Source organism: Macrobrachium rosenbergii, chromosome 3 (genome assembly GCF_040412425.1).
Source record: "Macrobrachium rosenbergii isolate ZJJX-2024 chromosome 3, ASM4041242v1, whole genome shotgun sequence".
Lineage (NCBI taxonomy): Eukaryota > Metazoa > Arthropoda > Malacostraca > Decapoda > Palaemonidae > Macrobrachium > Macrobrachium rosenbergii.
The window spans coordinates 59,369,940-59,384,598 of record NC_089743.1 but is presented as its reverse complement, the minus strand read 5'-3'; the positions used below and the strand labels follow the sequence as shown (position 1 = coordinate 59,384,598).

Sequence of the window (14,659 nt, the reverse complement as noted above, 5' to 3'; positions counted from 1 at the left end):
TATATATATATATATATATATATATATATATATATATATACATATATACACACACACACACACACCTTTCTTCCTTTTACAGGGATGTTGATATATATTCCTCTTCTTCTTTTAACATGCTTTTTTCCCATTTGTATGGGGTAAGCACGATGCCTTCTTTTAAAGGACTTTGGTTTGGCTTTGGGGCAGACTTTGTAGTCTCGATTGGCTGCCCTGCTTGTCATTGCTTAGACCCCAGTAGCGTATGTACATGTATTGTACCAGTCACCAGCGCCCTTTCTCCCAGCAGCGAGGAGACGTTGCACGATTAGGTCGACAGTTGAGACGTGTGAGGTGTCTGTTATGTTTTTAGATGTTGGAGTGGCTCTGTTTGTGTGTGTATTAGGCTGTAACACCCCTTTGCTTTTAAGCAAGCCTATCTGTTGATTGCATCATAATTCCGGGGTGTCTACACGGATAGCAAAGTGTCCGCTTCTCTAACCGGTCAGCTGCAGATTTGAACCTGCGCCACAGACCTCTAAAAAGTCCGAGGCTGCTGCTCAAACCGACTTGGCCATTGAGGCTCTCAGGATGTTGATATATACAATATATATATATATATATATATATATATATATATATATATATATATATATATATATATATATATATATAGTGTATATATATATATATATATATATATATATATATATATATATATATATATATATGTATATATAATATATATACATATATATATATACATAATATATATATATATATATATATATATATATATATATATATATATATATATATATATATATACATATATGTATATATAATATATATATATATAATATATATATATATATATATATACATAATATATATATATATATATATATATATACACACAATATATATATATAATATATATATATATATATATACATAATATATATATATATATAATATATATATATATATATATATATATATATATATATATATTATATTTTATAATGTATAACAATGTGTGTGTGTGTAGTACTGTATATGGAATAAAAACTTTAAATTGAATAATAATAACTAATGTCAATCATTCAAAAGTAACAAAAAAAAATTTTGTTTAACCCAAATAAAACATTGCATTCCCTTACCTAGATGGTTCCGAAGCAAAATGAGTCGTGAGGTAGTGCTCTATCACAGCAACCACTCGCAGTGGACTGACAATGAGAGACGGAGGCGCAGCTGGCTTCAAGTTCGTTCGCCTCGAGGAAGGTCGCGCCACACCTCTCGCAGATAATAGATCTATCTGATGTCACTGTTACGTCACTGATGCAAAGATGGTTCGCCCGTATCTCATTTATTAAGGTGAAAGATTCACGGTGTTGTCGCCTGTGATGTCAAACCCTGAGAAACGAACGACGCTCACTTTCATGTAACGAAAGACCGATAAACTTTCCTCCGCCTCGACGAGGCAGCGGGTTGGGAACTATAATAACTATAATTGATGGAAAAAGTATGAGAACTGGCATTTCAGGAACAAATATTATTAATAACATAGGAAGACGTTTGCTCGTTTCAGCTTAGAAATCATTGATATTCTCGTTTTCAGTTTATATGAAACCGAGCTGAAATTTCACTGCTCCTTTTCTTTTCGTTTTGTAACCGTACACTTCACATTTAAATATTTATATATACCCAGAACTCAGCTATGTACACATGAGTGTGAATCCGGAAATCAATAGTAAGCAGATGGCGTAAAAAAATAGGAGCTGTTAAGGACAGTGGGTGAATGGCTCAAAAGACAAACAAACAAATAAAGAAGACACACCGACCGTCTGGTTGTTGTTCCCCTGGCAACTGCGGCGAATATTCTGTTAGATGGAGTGATACTCTGTGCGCGAGAAGGGTGACTGTTGATGAATAGAACTTAAGGGGGTACAAGCAAGGTGGTGACCAGGCTTTCGAGGTTAGGAGTTTAGTATGGGTAGTGAGTAGTTTTATTAGACAAATACTTTTATGCATTTTGGACCTCTCTTAGATTTTCTTAAGATTTTGGCACCGTGACGTTTAATTCTTAAAATGCTGACAATTTTATTTTTTTACGCTCATAAATCTCTCTCTCTCTCTCTCTCTCTCTCTCTCTCTCTCTCTCTCTCTCTCTCTCTCTCTCTCTCTCTCTCTATGGTAAAGTTAATTACCTTTAATATTTTGGTTAAATAAAGCTCATGCTAATCACAAAATTATCCTGATATTTGTATTTTGATTTGATAGTCGTAGCCCCTTTAGCAAGGTTTTATTTGCTGAAGGGTAAAATTTCTTTTAGAGAATACAGAATATAAGCAAAGAAATCATATGAAACTGCTAAGTGTGTCTTTTTCTAGCATCAGGTTTAATGCTACTCAGTATGCTTAGGAGTTTTGTTTTGGCTACAACTAAAATGTAGAATAGTTTGCATAGTGCAGTTGTGAAATCTTCTGACCTCCAAGTGTTCATTTGAGGAGCAAATTAATTCCTGCTGTTTTGCTGACGTCTTGTGAGTTCAGGTGTATCGGTCTTATTTGCTGTTTCCCTCTGATTTATTCATTTATTCCCTTTTTACTATTGCTTCTTTCTGCAGGCTGTAATACCCTACGCAGACCCTCTAGGGCAGCGTTTTTCAACCTTTTTTTTACTGCGACCCACAGCAAGAACCACATTTTGCATTGCGACCCTTTATAGCCACGTGTGATAAATCAAAGACAGTCTGTTCACTAGGTTCATTTATTTAGCATCGACAATTTATATGTATATTTCTTATATTCAGCAAATATTGGAATTGTATGAATCTATTTGTATGAATGTAAAAATATTATTTTTACGAAAATAAATTTAAATAATATTATTATTAGAAAGATAAATCTAAAAAATATTATTTTTAGAACAGTAAATTTTAAAAATATTTTTAGAACAAAAATTAACAAAATATATTATATTTAGAAAGATGAATCTAAAAATATTTTTTTAGAAAAAAATTGAAAACATTATTTTTAGAAAAATAAATTTTAAAAAGTTTTTAGAAAAAACTTTTAAAATATTTTTAGAAAAAATTTTAAAAATATTATTTTTAGAAAGATAACTCTAAAAAATTTTTTTAGAAGTATAAATTTTTAAAATATTATTTTTAGAGAAAAATTTTAGAATATTGTTTTTAGAAAAAATTAAAAAATATTTTTAGAAAAAAAATTACTTTTAGAAAAAATAAAGAAATATTATTTTTAGAGAAATAAATTTAAAGGAAATTCAGACACAAAGGTAAAGGAAATAGTATTTTTTTTTAAATTTCACCTAATGAGATGGATGTGCTTGTTTGTTCACAAGCACCTGATTCCAGTTGGGAACAGAGGAGGACAGACAATGCTACACGGATATCAGGTGCAGTGTTGAGCCTGTTTCTGTCTTGCGTCTTTAATTGAGTTGCTGTCGAAAATTCCAAGGCCACACAAGTAGGTAGTTTCAAAAGGCAATAATAATAGAACAGCCTTTTCACTCAGCAGTGGAAATTCCCCTTTGTTCTTAATCTAAAATGAGCGCAAATTTAATTTCAAAATCATTCTCAAGTGTGAAACATCATATCCATCTATTGAGAGCCTATATTTCAGGACAGGGACATCTCATAAAATATAAAAAGGATAAGTACAAAACCTTATGAAATATGACTGAATATAGAAAAAATAAAGGTAAACACTAGCAAATGCCCATCATCCAGGTGGGGTTACTCTTCCTAATTTCAGGATGTTGATTATATTGATCCCCCATTTAAACTTAATATATCAAAAACTTTTACTTGCATAAATGACTGATGGACAAAAAGACAGATATATAATTCAAAAGCATATCTAATAAAAGCACTCGAAAGAACATATCTCCGCCTACCTGGAACGGATCGTGATCTGTTGACGAACAAGACAGATAAACTTGCAGGCTGCTCTATGAGCAAGAGCCCGTGCTGGCATAAATCCAGCGTAATCAAAAACAACAACAACAACAGATAAAATCGGTAAAAAAATAAAATATAATACGATCTTACCTTACTGTCTAAAAATGCGGAGACTTAGTCTGAGTGAAGTAAAAAAATTGTAAAGACTGAGAAGAAATAGGAAAGTTATGCTATGTAAAATTAGTGAAGACTGAGAAAAAAATATTAAAATTATGTTATGCAAAAGAAACTGTTGACAACTAGCTACTCAATTTTGGAACAACCTTTTTGAATGAATAACAATTCAAGAAGAGAGAGAGAGACAGAGTGTGTGTATGTGTGTGTTTGCCGATTTCCAGAGTTGTTGATGACAACTAGCTATCAAAATTTAACCAAACTTGCTTGATAGTTAAGGATTCAAGAAAAAAAGAGAGGGGGAGGTAGGGAGTGAGAGTCTGTCGATTTTTTGTATATGTGTATTTTTTGTATATCTATAATAAATTCATAATAATATGCACTATTATGTTTTGATAGGTAAAGCCTGCCTTGTCATGGGAGAAATCGGTAAAACTAGCGATGATTTATGAGTGCTGTGCAACATTTAGAGTTGTTTATATTTTGCACTTTGCACCCACTTGCGTTTTTTTTCTCTTTTTTTGTCGCGACCCATTTTATTTATCTCGCGACCCAATGAAGGGTCGGGACCCGCAGTTTGAAAAACGTTGCCTGGGGTTCATAGTCTGTTGATCTGTCCGTAAGGGATTTCAGCTGAAGATTTAAAGAAATAGGGGAAGAAATGCCGCTTGGCTTAATCACTCACAGGTTTCTCACTGTTTTTTAGAAGTCTACGTAGAGATGGTCCCTCTAACCCAGACAAAACTTAAGACCCAAACCTAGCACATCCTCAGTGAGATATTGGTGAAGTCACATAAATGTGGTTGCACCACACTGTTTTATGTTGGAGCCGTCTGAGGGGCGAGATAGTTCTCGGGCCGGGGAAAAAGAAATTCCCCGATTCAAAGTCTCTCTCTCTCTCTCTCTCTCTCTCTCTCTCTCTCTCTCTCTCTCTCTCTCTCTCTCAACATTTCTTCAATATCTTTTATGTTTTGTTAGCTTTCTTCCATCTTGCTACCCATCCTTTGTGACTATTACTTGTTAATTAATGCTGATTACGCTACCTTTCGAAATGAATAGTGTGGATGTTTCCGCATTCGTCAGAATTTACTGCTTGATGAATGGGAGAAAGACTCACGACTGGGAAGGGTTTGCATTTGAATCTAATTGCCATATTTTGGAGCATTCCAAAAATGTCTTTTCCAAGGATGTTTCGAGATATTAAAAACATTCATATTTAGTCACGGCTTCGCCAGTGAAAAGCAAGATTAATGATGCTTACAGAATAAAGTAACACGAATTGCCATCGTAAGTGTGGACCTGCAGAGCACGTTTTATGATGGAGTGGGACCGAGATCAAGAACATAACCAGTAACCTCACGCGTCCTCCACCGCTCTTCAGACTTCAGCAACCACAGTCCTCACCGGCTCTCGGTTGCAAGAGTTCTTTGTTCCTGGTCTGTTTAGCAATGATATGGATCCCACTTGACAGAGTCAGTGTAATACAAAAGAGGTCTTCCATCTTTTTTATATACTGTCTCTGTACAATATTTTCATTGTATTCGAAAGTTGTCCACTCTCGAGATTGCTTATCACATGAAGTTTTTTAGTCTGGAAATATTTGAAAACATTAATTATATTTTTTTTCCTATAAAAACAAATTGCTAAATAACAAGTTAGCCCTGTGATGTAAGGGGTCACGGCGCCTTTCTGATTCAGTCATCTAAAGTGAAGTTTGGTCGGTGAAACTGTTTCAAACGCATGAGAATAGGTACAAAATCAACTCGTTTGCGTGGTAAGATATTCAGTGGCCCCTCTCCTGATAGATTTTTCTTCTCTGTGTACGACAAGTTACTCTCGAAAACAGCGAAGCTCATTCTAGTTGATGGACTGACCAGTATCCCTCATATGACTGAAAATCCTTATGGTCTCTAAACCATATCTTACTCATCTTTTATGCTCCATTAATCTTTAAGCAATGGATATATACCAGTCTCCATGATATAAATTTCATTACAATGTGGTCATGATATTTTGTAGACACTGGAGTCAGTCCTTTTTTATTTAAATATACATTAATTAGCAAACTGCCGATGGTTTTAGGTTAATTGAACGGATTGTCGGATTTCTGGTGATGAGGACCTTTTTCGTGTTTTTAATATTGTTAAACTCCTTTTGCTAGTTGTTTGAGGGACCTCTGTAAGGGTATTTAGCTCACTATGTTGATTGTTTTGCTTTGGGATAGTATAAATGATTCCGTGTGGAATAAGTGAGGTAAGCTTTGAAGAATTTTCCTGCTTTCTCTTTGCGATGCCCTGTGAACACATCCTAAGCCCTTCGAGTAATAGCTTGCAACCAATCATGGCCTTTAATAGCTGAAACTATCGTATTTAGTATGTTGAAAATGCATTGAAATCTCCATGCTATTTTTCCAGAACGCGATTCATCAGCAATCTCAGTTAAATCATTATTTGGTAGTTTAATGAACGTCGATTTTTTTTTTTTTTTTTTTTAATATTCAAAGTAAAGTCTGTCTAGGGCACTCGCCCCTCCATCTGTTAGACTATGCGGGCGGATTGAGGTTTAACTGATAATTTTGGAGCATTTCCTCTTCTTCACAATAAATTTTATCTTATTTTCTTGTAAATCACAGTTCGAAACAACCTCATTTCAAACTTCTTTTGAGAAATAATCAGGATATTCATCCTAAAACAGGTGTATTGGAAAGGGGAAAAATACCAAAGGGCAGTGAGTTACAGCATGAACCAAGTTCAAAATAGAAGAAAATGCAAAAAACTCGAGGAATACGCCATTCTTTTCAAAATCTGAATAAAACTAAAAAAAATTATACAGATTTTTTATATATAAAGAATACCTACCAAACCCTAATTTCTGTACTGAAATTTACTTAACCAATGCGTACCTAACACTGTTTATTCTTTTAATGATGACTTTTATATAAAAAAAAATAATTGTAGAACGATAGCTCTCTCTCGTCTAAATCAAGCAGAACCTGAACCGTCATACAGGGTTTAGTCCAGACAGTGGGTCATTCTCACTCATTCAGAGCTTAAGAATGAAAAAGGGGAGTTAGAATGGTTGGATCACGATAAAGAGACCCGCAAAATAAACGAGACGTAGTGCACGGATTTAAAGGTGAAGCTGGAAGAAAATCCCACAGCTGCAAGACAGTTCGCTAGGTTGGGCAGCCCTCTCTCCAGGTACTCGTTGTACTTGAAACTGCCCATAGGTAAATCTTCACTTGAAAAAAAAAAAGCTGTCCGGGTTTGTGTGGTCTTCTTTCCCTCATATCACGAGAGACTGGGAACACCCCCGTCTTTTGCTTTCAAATATTCTGGATTCAAAGAATGGCATATTTATAACATTAAACTAGATTGTAATCTAAATAAATGTATATTGGACAGCAACATAATTTTAAAGACCATGCTTGACAAATTTAAAAAAGGGTGAAAATCCGATCATTTTTCAACTTAAATAACTTTTAATGAAAGCTTTATAGGATATACAGTATTAAAGTATTTACAGGAAAATTCTTTCCCATCTTTTCTCATAGAAAAACTGGATTGGCTTTTTCCTGCATAAATTCCACGTTAATTTCCAACTTACTCTGAGTTAGCGTAAGTGGTATTTTCTGTTATGTTTGTATTTTATCACTTTATGTATAATGTAGTCATGGTATCATGGCAACATCACGGCACAGTAGTTTGTTGATATTCATCAGCTGGGGACCGTTCATGAGAGAGAGTGAAAAAAAGTTATCCTCTTGTATTAAATTCCAGGAATATGTATTTAGATTAGTGAACAAAATACCCCTTTGAATTTTCAGTATTAGTATCATAAAAGCTCTTTATCGGAAATTCTAATAAACGTAAATGTTTTGTAATGCTAATATATTTAAAAGAGGAGAAAGAGGATCGTAGCTCCATTTAATGAACGCGCCTGTCAAGTGTCAAGGTTTTCATAGACAAAAACTGTTGCTTCAATGAAATTGATTCACAGCGCAGGTTCTTATTTTGTATGTTATTTCGGTGCGTTTATTTGTTCTGTTTAACTGTTTATTAAGGCAATGGCTTAAGTAAAGATCTGGATACCGTCTGCTCCGCGGCTTTAGATCGTGTAAGTACAACAGTTATTCCATAATATCTATGAATACGAGAAATGTCAAATATTTTTACTTTGTTTACGATACCTGGTGTTGGTCTCCCTGTGGTTGACCTTACTTTAGTTATGGTCTGCTTTAGGCTGGCGCCCCGAAATAACAAATTTCATTAGGTAAGAGCTAAAACATTTGTTTTTGGAATTTTTATCCCTGTTATTTAACAACGTAACATTATCTTCTGTTAGATTAATCTACTAATGTAGGCTAGAGTAGTCTGGATAAGGCTTATTTAGCTTAGCCCCTGACACATCTACCTTACAATTTAGGCTTTTGTCATAAAAGTAACTGGCCAAGTTGTATTAGCTTTGTTTGGACAGGCGGCTTCCCATATAGCCTAGGTTGATAGGTTATGTGGTCAGACACAGAGTACCTGCCCTATTCCTAGCCTATTGTGGCCTAGGATATTCTAAATTGATTGGAGTAGATATGGACTAGGATGTCCTATACTAAATGATCTGAGGTACAAAAGGCTACCATAAAGGAGAATTGGAACCTGTGCCTAATGGCAATTCCACTGTCTGCTGATCCTAAGAATCTTGGAAAACACTGTAAAACATCATTTTTATTGAGCATTCAGTTGAAACAGCATCATTACTGCTGCTGCTACTGACTGTTGGTTCACAAATTTAGATTGTGGGGCTCAAGTTTCCACTTGTATATTTTGCTGGCTTTGGCTTTAACCTAATAAAAGCAACCTTAACCTGATCTTCTGTAAGGCATTGTGTCCCAACCTAACCAGACCTTGCCTTACCTAACCAGACTTAAGGTGCCATGCCCTTATCTGTCAGTCTGGAACAACTTTGAAAAAATTCTCACTTGTCTGTCAGTAAATCCCACCAAACACCCAGTATCCATTCACCTTATGGCCACAGATATACTTCTGTTTCCCAAATAGGTACAGTAGATCTAAGCTGGCTGTCCGCGGTGAGCTAGGCTATGGCAGTTGACGATTTTCTATAGAACTTTACCTGCTGAACAAGAATTTAAAGTAATATTTTGTTGCTCGGCTGTAATTAAGCTGTAAATTACCTTAGAACTGGTGTGGTAAAACCCTTTCGAGAATAGCTAATAGTAAGGGGGACCCGTTGGGAATTTGCATTTTTTGGTGGGGTAAATAACTAGGGAAAAGGTTTGGGTACCTTGTTGTTGTATTTCCTGTTATATATGTTATTTGGAACATGAAAAACAAGCGTAAAAACAAGGGCGAATAAATGGATAGTGGGAGCCGTTCCAAAGGCACTTTTCATTCATTACTAGTACTACTGATTCTAAGCCTTAACACGCATGCGCTAGCTTTCGGTTCACCAACCAACAGCTGCCGGTTTTCTGCGCTTAGCGAGAGCTGCAAGAGACTGGCAATTGACGTTTTCCTGAGTTATTTTACTTGCTGAACAAGAATTTAAAGTAATTACCTCTTGCCAGAACATAGGAGCTTGCCAGGAATCTCTTAAAATGCAGATAAGGCGCACAGCGCCATTCTGCCATGGCAACCTATAGAGGCCACCCAAGTTGAAAGCGGAAATGGTAATGTTTTGTTTCCTGTTTACGAAAGGTTCAAATAGTGTGCAGTGGAGCTAGACTATGGCAATTGACATTTTTCTATGTTATTTTACTTGCTTTACAAGAGTTTAAGGTAATATTTTCCCAGTGGGCTGCTGCTAAACTGTAATTTACCCTTGAGCTGTGTGCGACCCACTGGTACAGACATGCAGTTTTCAAGGGTCAATTACATTTTAGTCACAGCCGACCGACAAAACATTATTTTAAATTCTTGTTCAGCAGGTAAAATAACATAGGAAAACGTCAATTGCCATAGGCTAGCTCACCGCGGACAGCCGGCTTAGAATTACCCCCAAATATACTTTTGTCGATCTCAAAAACATGCCGTGACCACAGAAATTTGACCACAGAAATTTTGATAATTGACCATTATGTGCAGTATTACACTTCCACATGTACATCAGTTGGCCAGTATGAGAGCTAGGACCTTTGCTCAAAAATCTCATTTCGCCGACGTTACACACATCAAAAGTATCTGGTCTGGGGGGAGAGGGCTTTGCCCTGTCCTTCAAGAACCTCCATCCTAACCTGATTTAGAACAAATACAGGGGTGCATTATAAACTAACTTTCCATAAACCAATCTAGCTTAGGATACAGTGCCCTACGCAGACCTTCCATCACCATAACCTGACCTTTAAGTGCCATAAATCAGAGTGAAATAATGGGATGTATCTTCCCGAACTTAATCTAATCCAGCATGCTGAATGCTACGTGGCCCAGGGGAATATCTCACTTACCCTGGACCCTCCCCTCCTCATCTAATGCCTGTATACCTAAAGTTCCATAAATCATGGGAAGAAATATAGGGATACTTAAGATTATGGGTCCTTATCAACAGGGGCCTCCCCTTTACCCACTTAGCATTCTCTGAACATTACTTGGTTTAATGATACCTTTGAATTTGGGAATTCAAAGATGTCTGTATTTGGGTGCTGGTATAAGTTTCCATAATGCAACATGCAAGATGTTTTGCCAATATTTGAAACCTTCACAGAATAATTACACTTATTCACTTGAGGGCGGGCATTGCATTACATATGCATTTTGTTACTAAATATGCAATTGGTATTACTCTTGCTATAAGAACACACAGCACCCAAGGCTGTAATTGTTGCACTAATTTCAGGAGGGAAAAACTGGGAAGAATTGAAAAATATCCAAGAGCCTAACCATGAGAAGTTATGTGAAGCTGTAATTGGGTAAAAGTGATTGGTATTACATCATTGATGAAGGAGACAAAAGACCAAGCTCCCAAAACATGAGTACCGTACTCCAAATGGGTGAATAAATAAGGCATGTAGTTTGATAAGTGAGATGAAAATAATAAATGGCATCTAAATAATCTGCCTAATTGTTTTTGAAAGGACGGATTAGCAGTTTGATCAGTTTATTCTCTGTAAGACAAATCAGAAGTAACTTGGACACAAAAACATTGATAGAAATGAGAGTTTTAATTAAACTTAAAAAAAAACAATTAAAGTATTAGAAAATGTAGGGGTCAGAGAAACAGGCGTTACATTTGAATATTTCACAGAAGCTCCACTCAGCTAAGTTCACAAAATAGAAGTGATATATGAGGACAGAGCAGTCAGAGATTGAGTGCAGTTTACAGATGAAGGCTAGGGGGTGATTGAAGAAGAAATGTGGAAGGTTGAATCATTTGAGTTATCAGCATCAGCTTGGATAAAAGAGGAATAGACTTTTAAGGGACACCACTAGGAAATAGGAGAGAAGGATGCTGCACTATCAACAACTGATATAAAGTGCTCAGATAAAAAGTTGGAAAGAAGATGACAGGGTGAAGGGTGGGCGGGACCTTAAGTATGTAGTTAAATGAACAGAGGTTTATGACAGACTGTCAAATAACTTGGACTAGTGATCCTCTGTTGTTTTGAGAAGAGGTATTAAGACTTTGGTGAGGTGAAAAAGTCTACCAGCAGATTGATCTCGACCTATGGAAGCAATATTGATCCAAAAGAAGAGTGCCTAATTCAAGGTGTGTTGAGAGTAAATAAAGTTTTGTTAACTAGCAAAGTAGAAGTCAAAGCAATAGAATATTATTGGTCACTTTTCATGGGGATTGGCTTTTAAGAGGACTCTTACATATGGCATCTAACGATTACAGTAAAGAGAAAAAAATGGCAAAACACAGAACCCAGTTGGCTCAGACTTGAGGAATTGGGTAGGAATGCAGTTAGGACCAAATGCCTAGCTAGTCTAAGGATGCAACAACATTACAGCAGAGAATAGTGTGGAGGGCATGAGATTAGAGATGGGTAAAGTAGTACAATAAGGAGCAATAGTGTCACTGAACAAAAGATTGTGGCCTTTCCACATAGCATGGACGTCATCTGCCAGGGGTGAGAGCATATCCACCACTCTTTATTCAGGGAGGGACGACATATCAATTGTCCCCCTACTTTTTTCCTCCAGGTTTTATATAACAGATGCTGGAAATGAGACTTTGTTCCGACACGATATACAAACCATCGGTCCTTCACATTAGGAATTACTTTCAGCGTAGGCTGGAAACGGCCGTTAAACTCTTGAGCCAGGTGGTTAGGCAGTAACTACTGCCAGGTAGGTGGGAATACCCGCCTGCCTGGATGTAAACATTCCAGTTTGCTTTCGGCCGTCATGCATTGCAGACGTGGTTTCAGATCTCTTTGCCTGACTGTCGTTAAGCTCTTATTATCCCGGTGGGATCTTCCTGTATTTTTGTGTATATATTGCGTGTGTTTGATATTTATTAATACAAACCCACAAATTTGTGATAACCTTGCATAAGCCATTGTTCCCCTGTACTGTGTCTTGGGTTTGACGGCCCAGGGCGTATGTAGAGGGGCTTAACTGAGTGGTAATGCTTCTCTTCCAGTAGCCCTTTATTTAGATACTGAAGGCATTCCCCTGTAGCCTACAATCAGAGATGTTAGATTGGGACGCAATATCTTCGCTCCCCTACATTGGTCGGGAGGTAAGAGTTCGCTTCCCTTCGTGGGCTCCTGCCCTCTGTTTACAAGGGCTTGACTACAGTAACCCTCCATATTTGCGGTCTCACTGTTTGCAGACTCGCCTATTCACGGATTTCTCTGTGGAACGTATCTACCCATTATTCATGGAAAATTCACCCATTCGCGGTATTTTTCACTGAGAAATATTCACTAATTACTGCATTTTCATATAATTTTCATGACTAAATGCACTTTTTGTGATAAAACTATTGAAATACTCAGGTATAAGCATATTTAGAGATTTTTTTTTGTTTAAACTATCAAAATAGGCAGTTCTGAGTGTTTTTAGAGGGGGTTTTAAGTATTCGGAGATTTTAGCTATTCGCAGGGGGCGGGGTTGTGTTACGCATCCCCTGCAAATGCACGGGTGTTTACTGTACTGTACTTCCTTCCTACTTGTGCTGAGTGTTGTTTTCGCTGCCTGTGCTTAGAGAGTGGTGCAGGGGGGTGCGGGTGTTGTCGGTAAGTTCCGCTTCCACGGCGCCCTTGGTGGCCTCCCTGCCGTCCTTCTCTCTCCCTGTAAGTTCTTCCTTATCTCTTCTTCAGTAGAGATCTCTCTCCTTCGCCCTCTTTGCTCGCTCGTCGGGCGAAGACCATGAGGGGGGGCGGTCAGGCGACCTCTTCTAGGGGTCTCCTCTTGCTGCGTAGGGCAGTTTCCCTCGTAGCGAGAGGAGTCTCCCACTCTAATCATCTTTGCTTTTTCTTTCAGGTTGACAGTGAGCATCATAAGCACAGCAGTAGTTGGCTGGATATCTCAGAGGATATCTTGCATGAAGGAGTCCCGACGTTCATTCAGTGTTGCTTCAGGATCAACCACAGCACCTGGTTGGATGACATAGTTCCATGTCGGGATCGTTCCGAATCTGTTCCCGCCGATGTGGATCGATCACTGTGATTGCTGGCCTTCATGTATGCTGTGGCACTATCTTTGGCGTATCTGTGGTCCACCTACTCCTGCTGTTGCTGTGTTATGCTCCAGTTAACTCAGCGACAGTCTCTAGGTGGCTCTTCCTGGTCTTCTGCCGCAGCCGTCCTGATCGCTCCATTTGCTGCTGGTGACTTTCATGTGATGTTCTTGGCCGTTGCTGTAGCTCCTGCCTTCCAAACCGCTTCCGTAGCTCCTGCATCGGCTATCCTGATCATGCCTGCTGCTGCTTCTGGTGGTCATGCCCGGGCTGCTTCGGTTGTATTCCTGCCTAGCTACCCTGGAGGTTACGATGTCCGCCATCCTGTAGAAGATGTATGCATGAAGGTGAAGGAAGTTGCCTTGTGGAAGTGACGTTCCTGGCCGTTGCGGTAGCTCCTGCCTTCCGAACCTTTGCCGTAGCTCCTGCATCAGCTGTCTTGATCATGCCCACTGCTTCTCCCGGTGGTTGTGTCCTGGGCCGCCTCCTTTTTGTTCCTGCCTAGCTGCCCCTGAGGTTACGATGTTTCATGTCCACCATCCTGTAGAAGATGTTGGAGTGAAGGTGAAGGAAGTCGCCCTGTGGAAGTAACCACCGTCTTCTTCATCTTATCTTCGATTTCGTCTTCTGCTGCCTCTTCCCTTCCTCTCCCGAGGTCCAAGGGGGTCCCAGTAATTGGACAGACCTCCGTCAGCTGAAGGAGAAGAAGGCTGCTTTTCCCCTTGATGCCCTTGGACATCTAGGGATTGCCTCCTTCTGAGGAGGCAGTGGATCTCTCGTTGGCTCTTCCTGACCTTCGGGTTAGAAAACCGATTCGCATACCCCTTGGTTTTGTGTTTCGGGAGCTGCGGGCGTGCAGACCTCGGTTTGCAGTCCCGTTCCCAGTCCTAGAGGTTCCGCCTCTAAGACGGGGGGCTGCTGCAGGCACTCGTTCGCGAGCCG

General features: G+C 38.2%; 2 protein-coding genes across 4 annotated transcripts in view; one reads left to right on the top strand and one right to left on the bottom strand.

Moving 5' to 3' along the window:
• The window catches only part of LOC136856034 (fatty acid hydroxylase domain-containing protein 2-like), a 30,342-nt gene extending 28,429 nt beyond the window's left edge, over window positions 1-1,913 (bottom strand). Inside the window, exons 1-2 of one of the 2 annotated variants that reach the window (XM_067133598.1) lie at window positions 1,824-1,913; window positions 1,143-1,395 (exon numbers count right to left, since the gene is read on the bottom strand). The gene's annotated coding sequence lies outside the window, so the exon portion shown is untranslated. Of the gene's footprint in view, window positions 1-1,142; window positions 1,396-1,819 lie in introns of both variants that reach the window. The other variant, XM_067133589.1, reaches the window with a different exon arrangement.
• Window positions 1,914-7,733: 5,820 nt separating this feature from the next.
• The window catches only part of LOC136856055 (F-box/WD repeat-containing protein 2-like), a 54,467-nt gene continuing 47,541 nt past the window's right edge, over window positions 7,734-14,659 (top strand). Inside the window, exon 1 of one of the 2 annotated variants that reach the window (XM_067133622.1) lies at window positions 7,734-8,197. The gene's annotated coding sequence lies outside the window, so the exon portion shown is untranslated. Of the gene's footprint in view, window positions 8,354-14,659 lie in introns of both variants that reach the window. The other variant, XM_067133631.1, reaches the window with a different exon arrangement.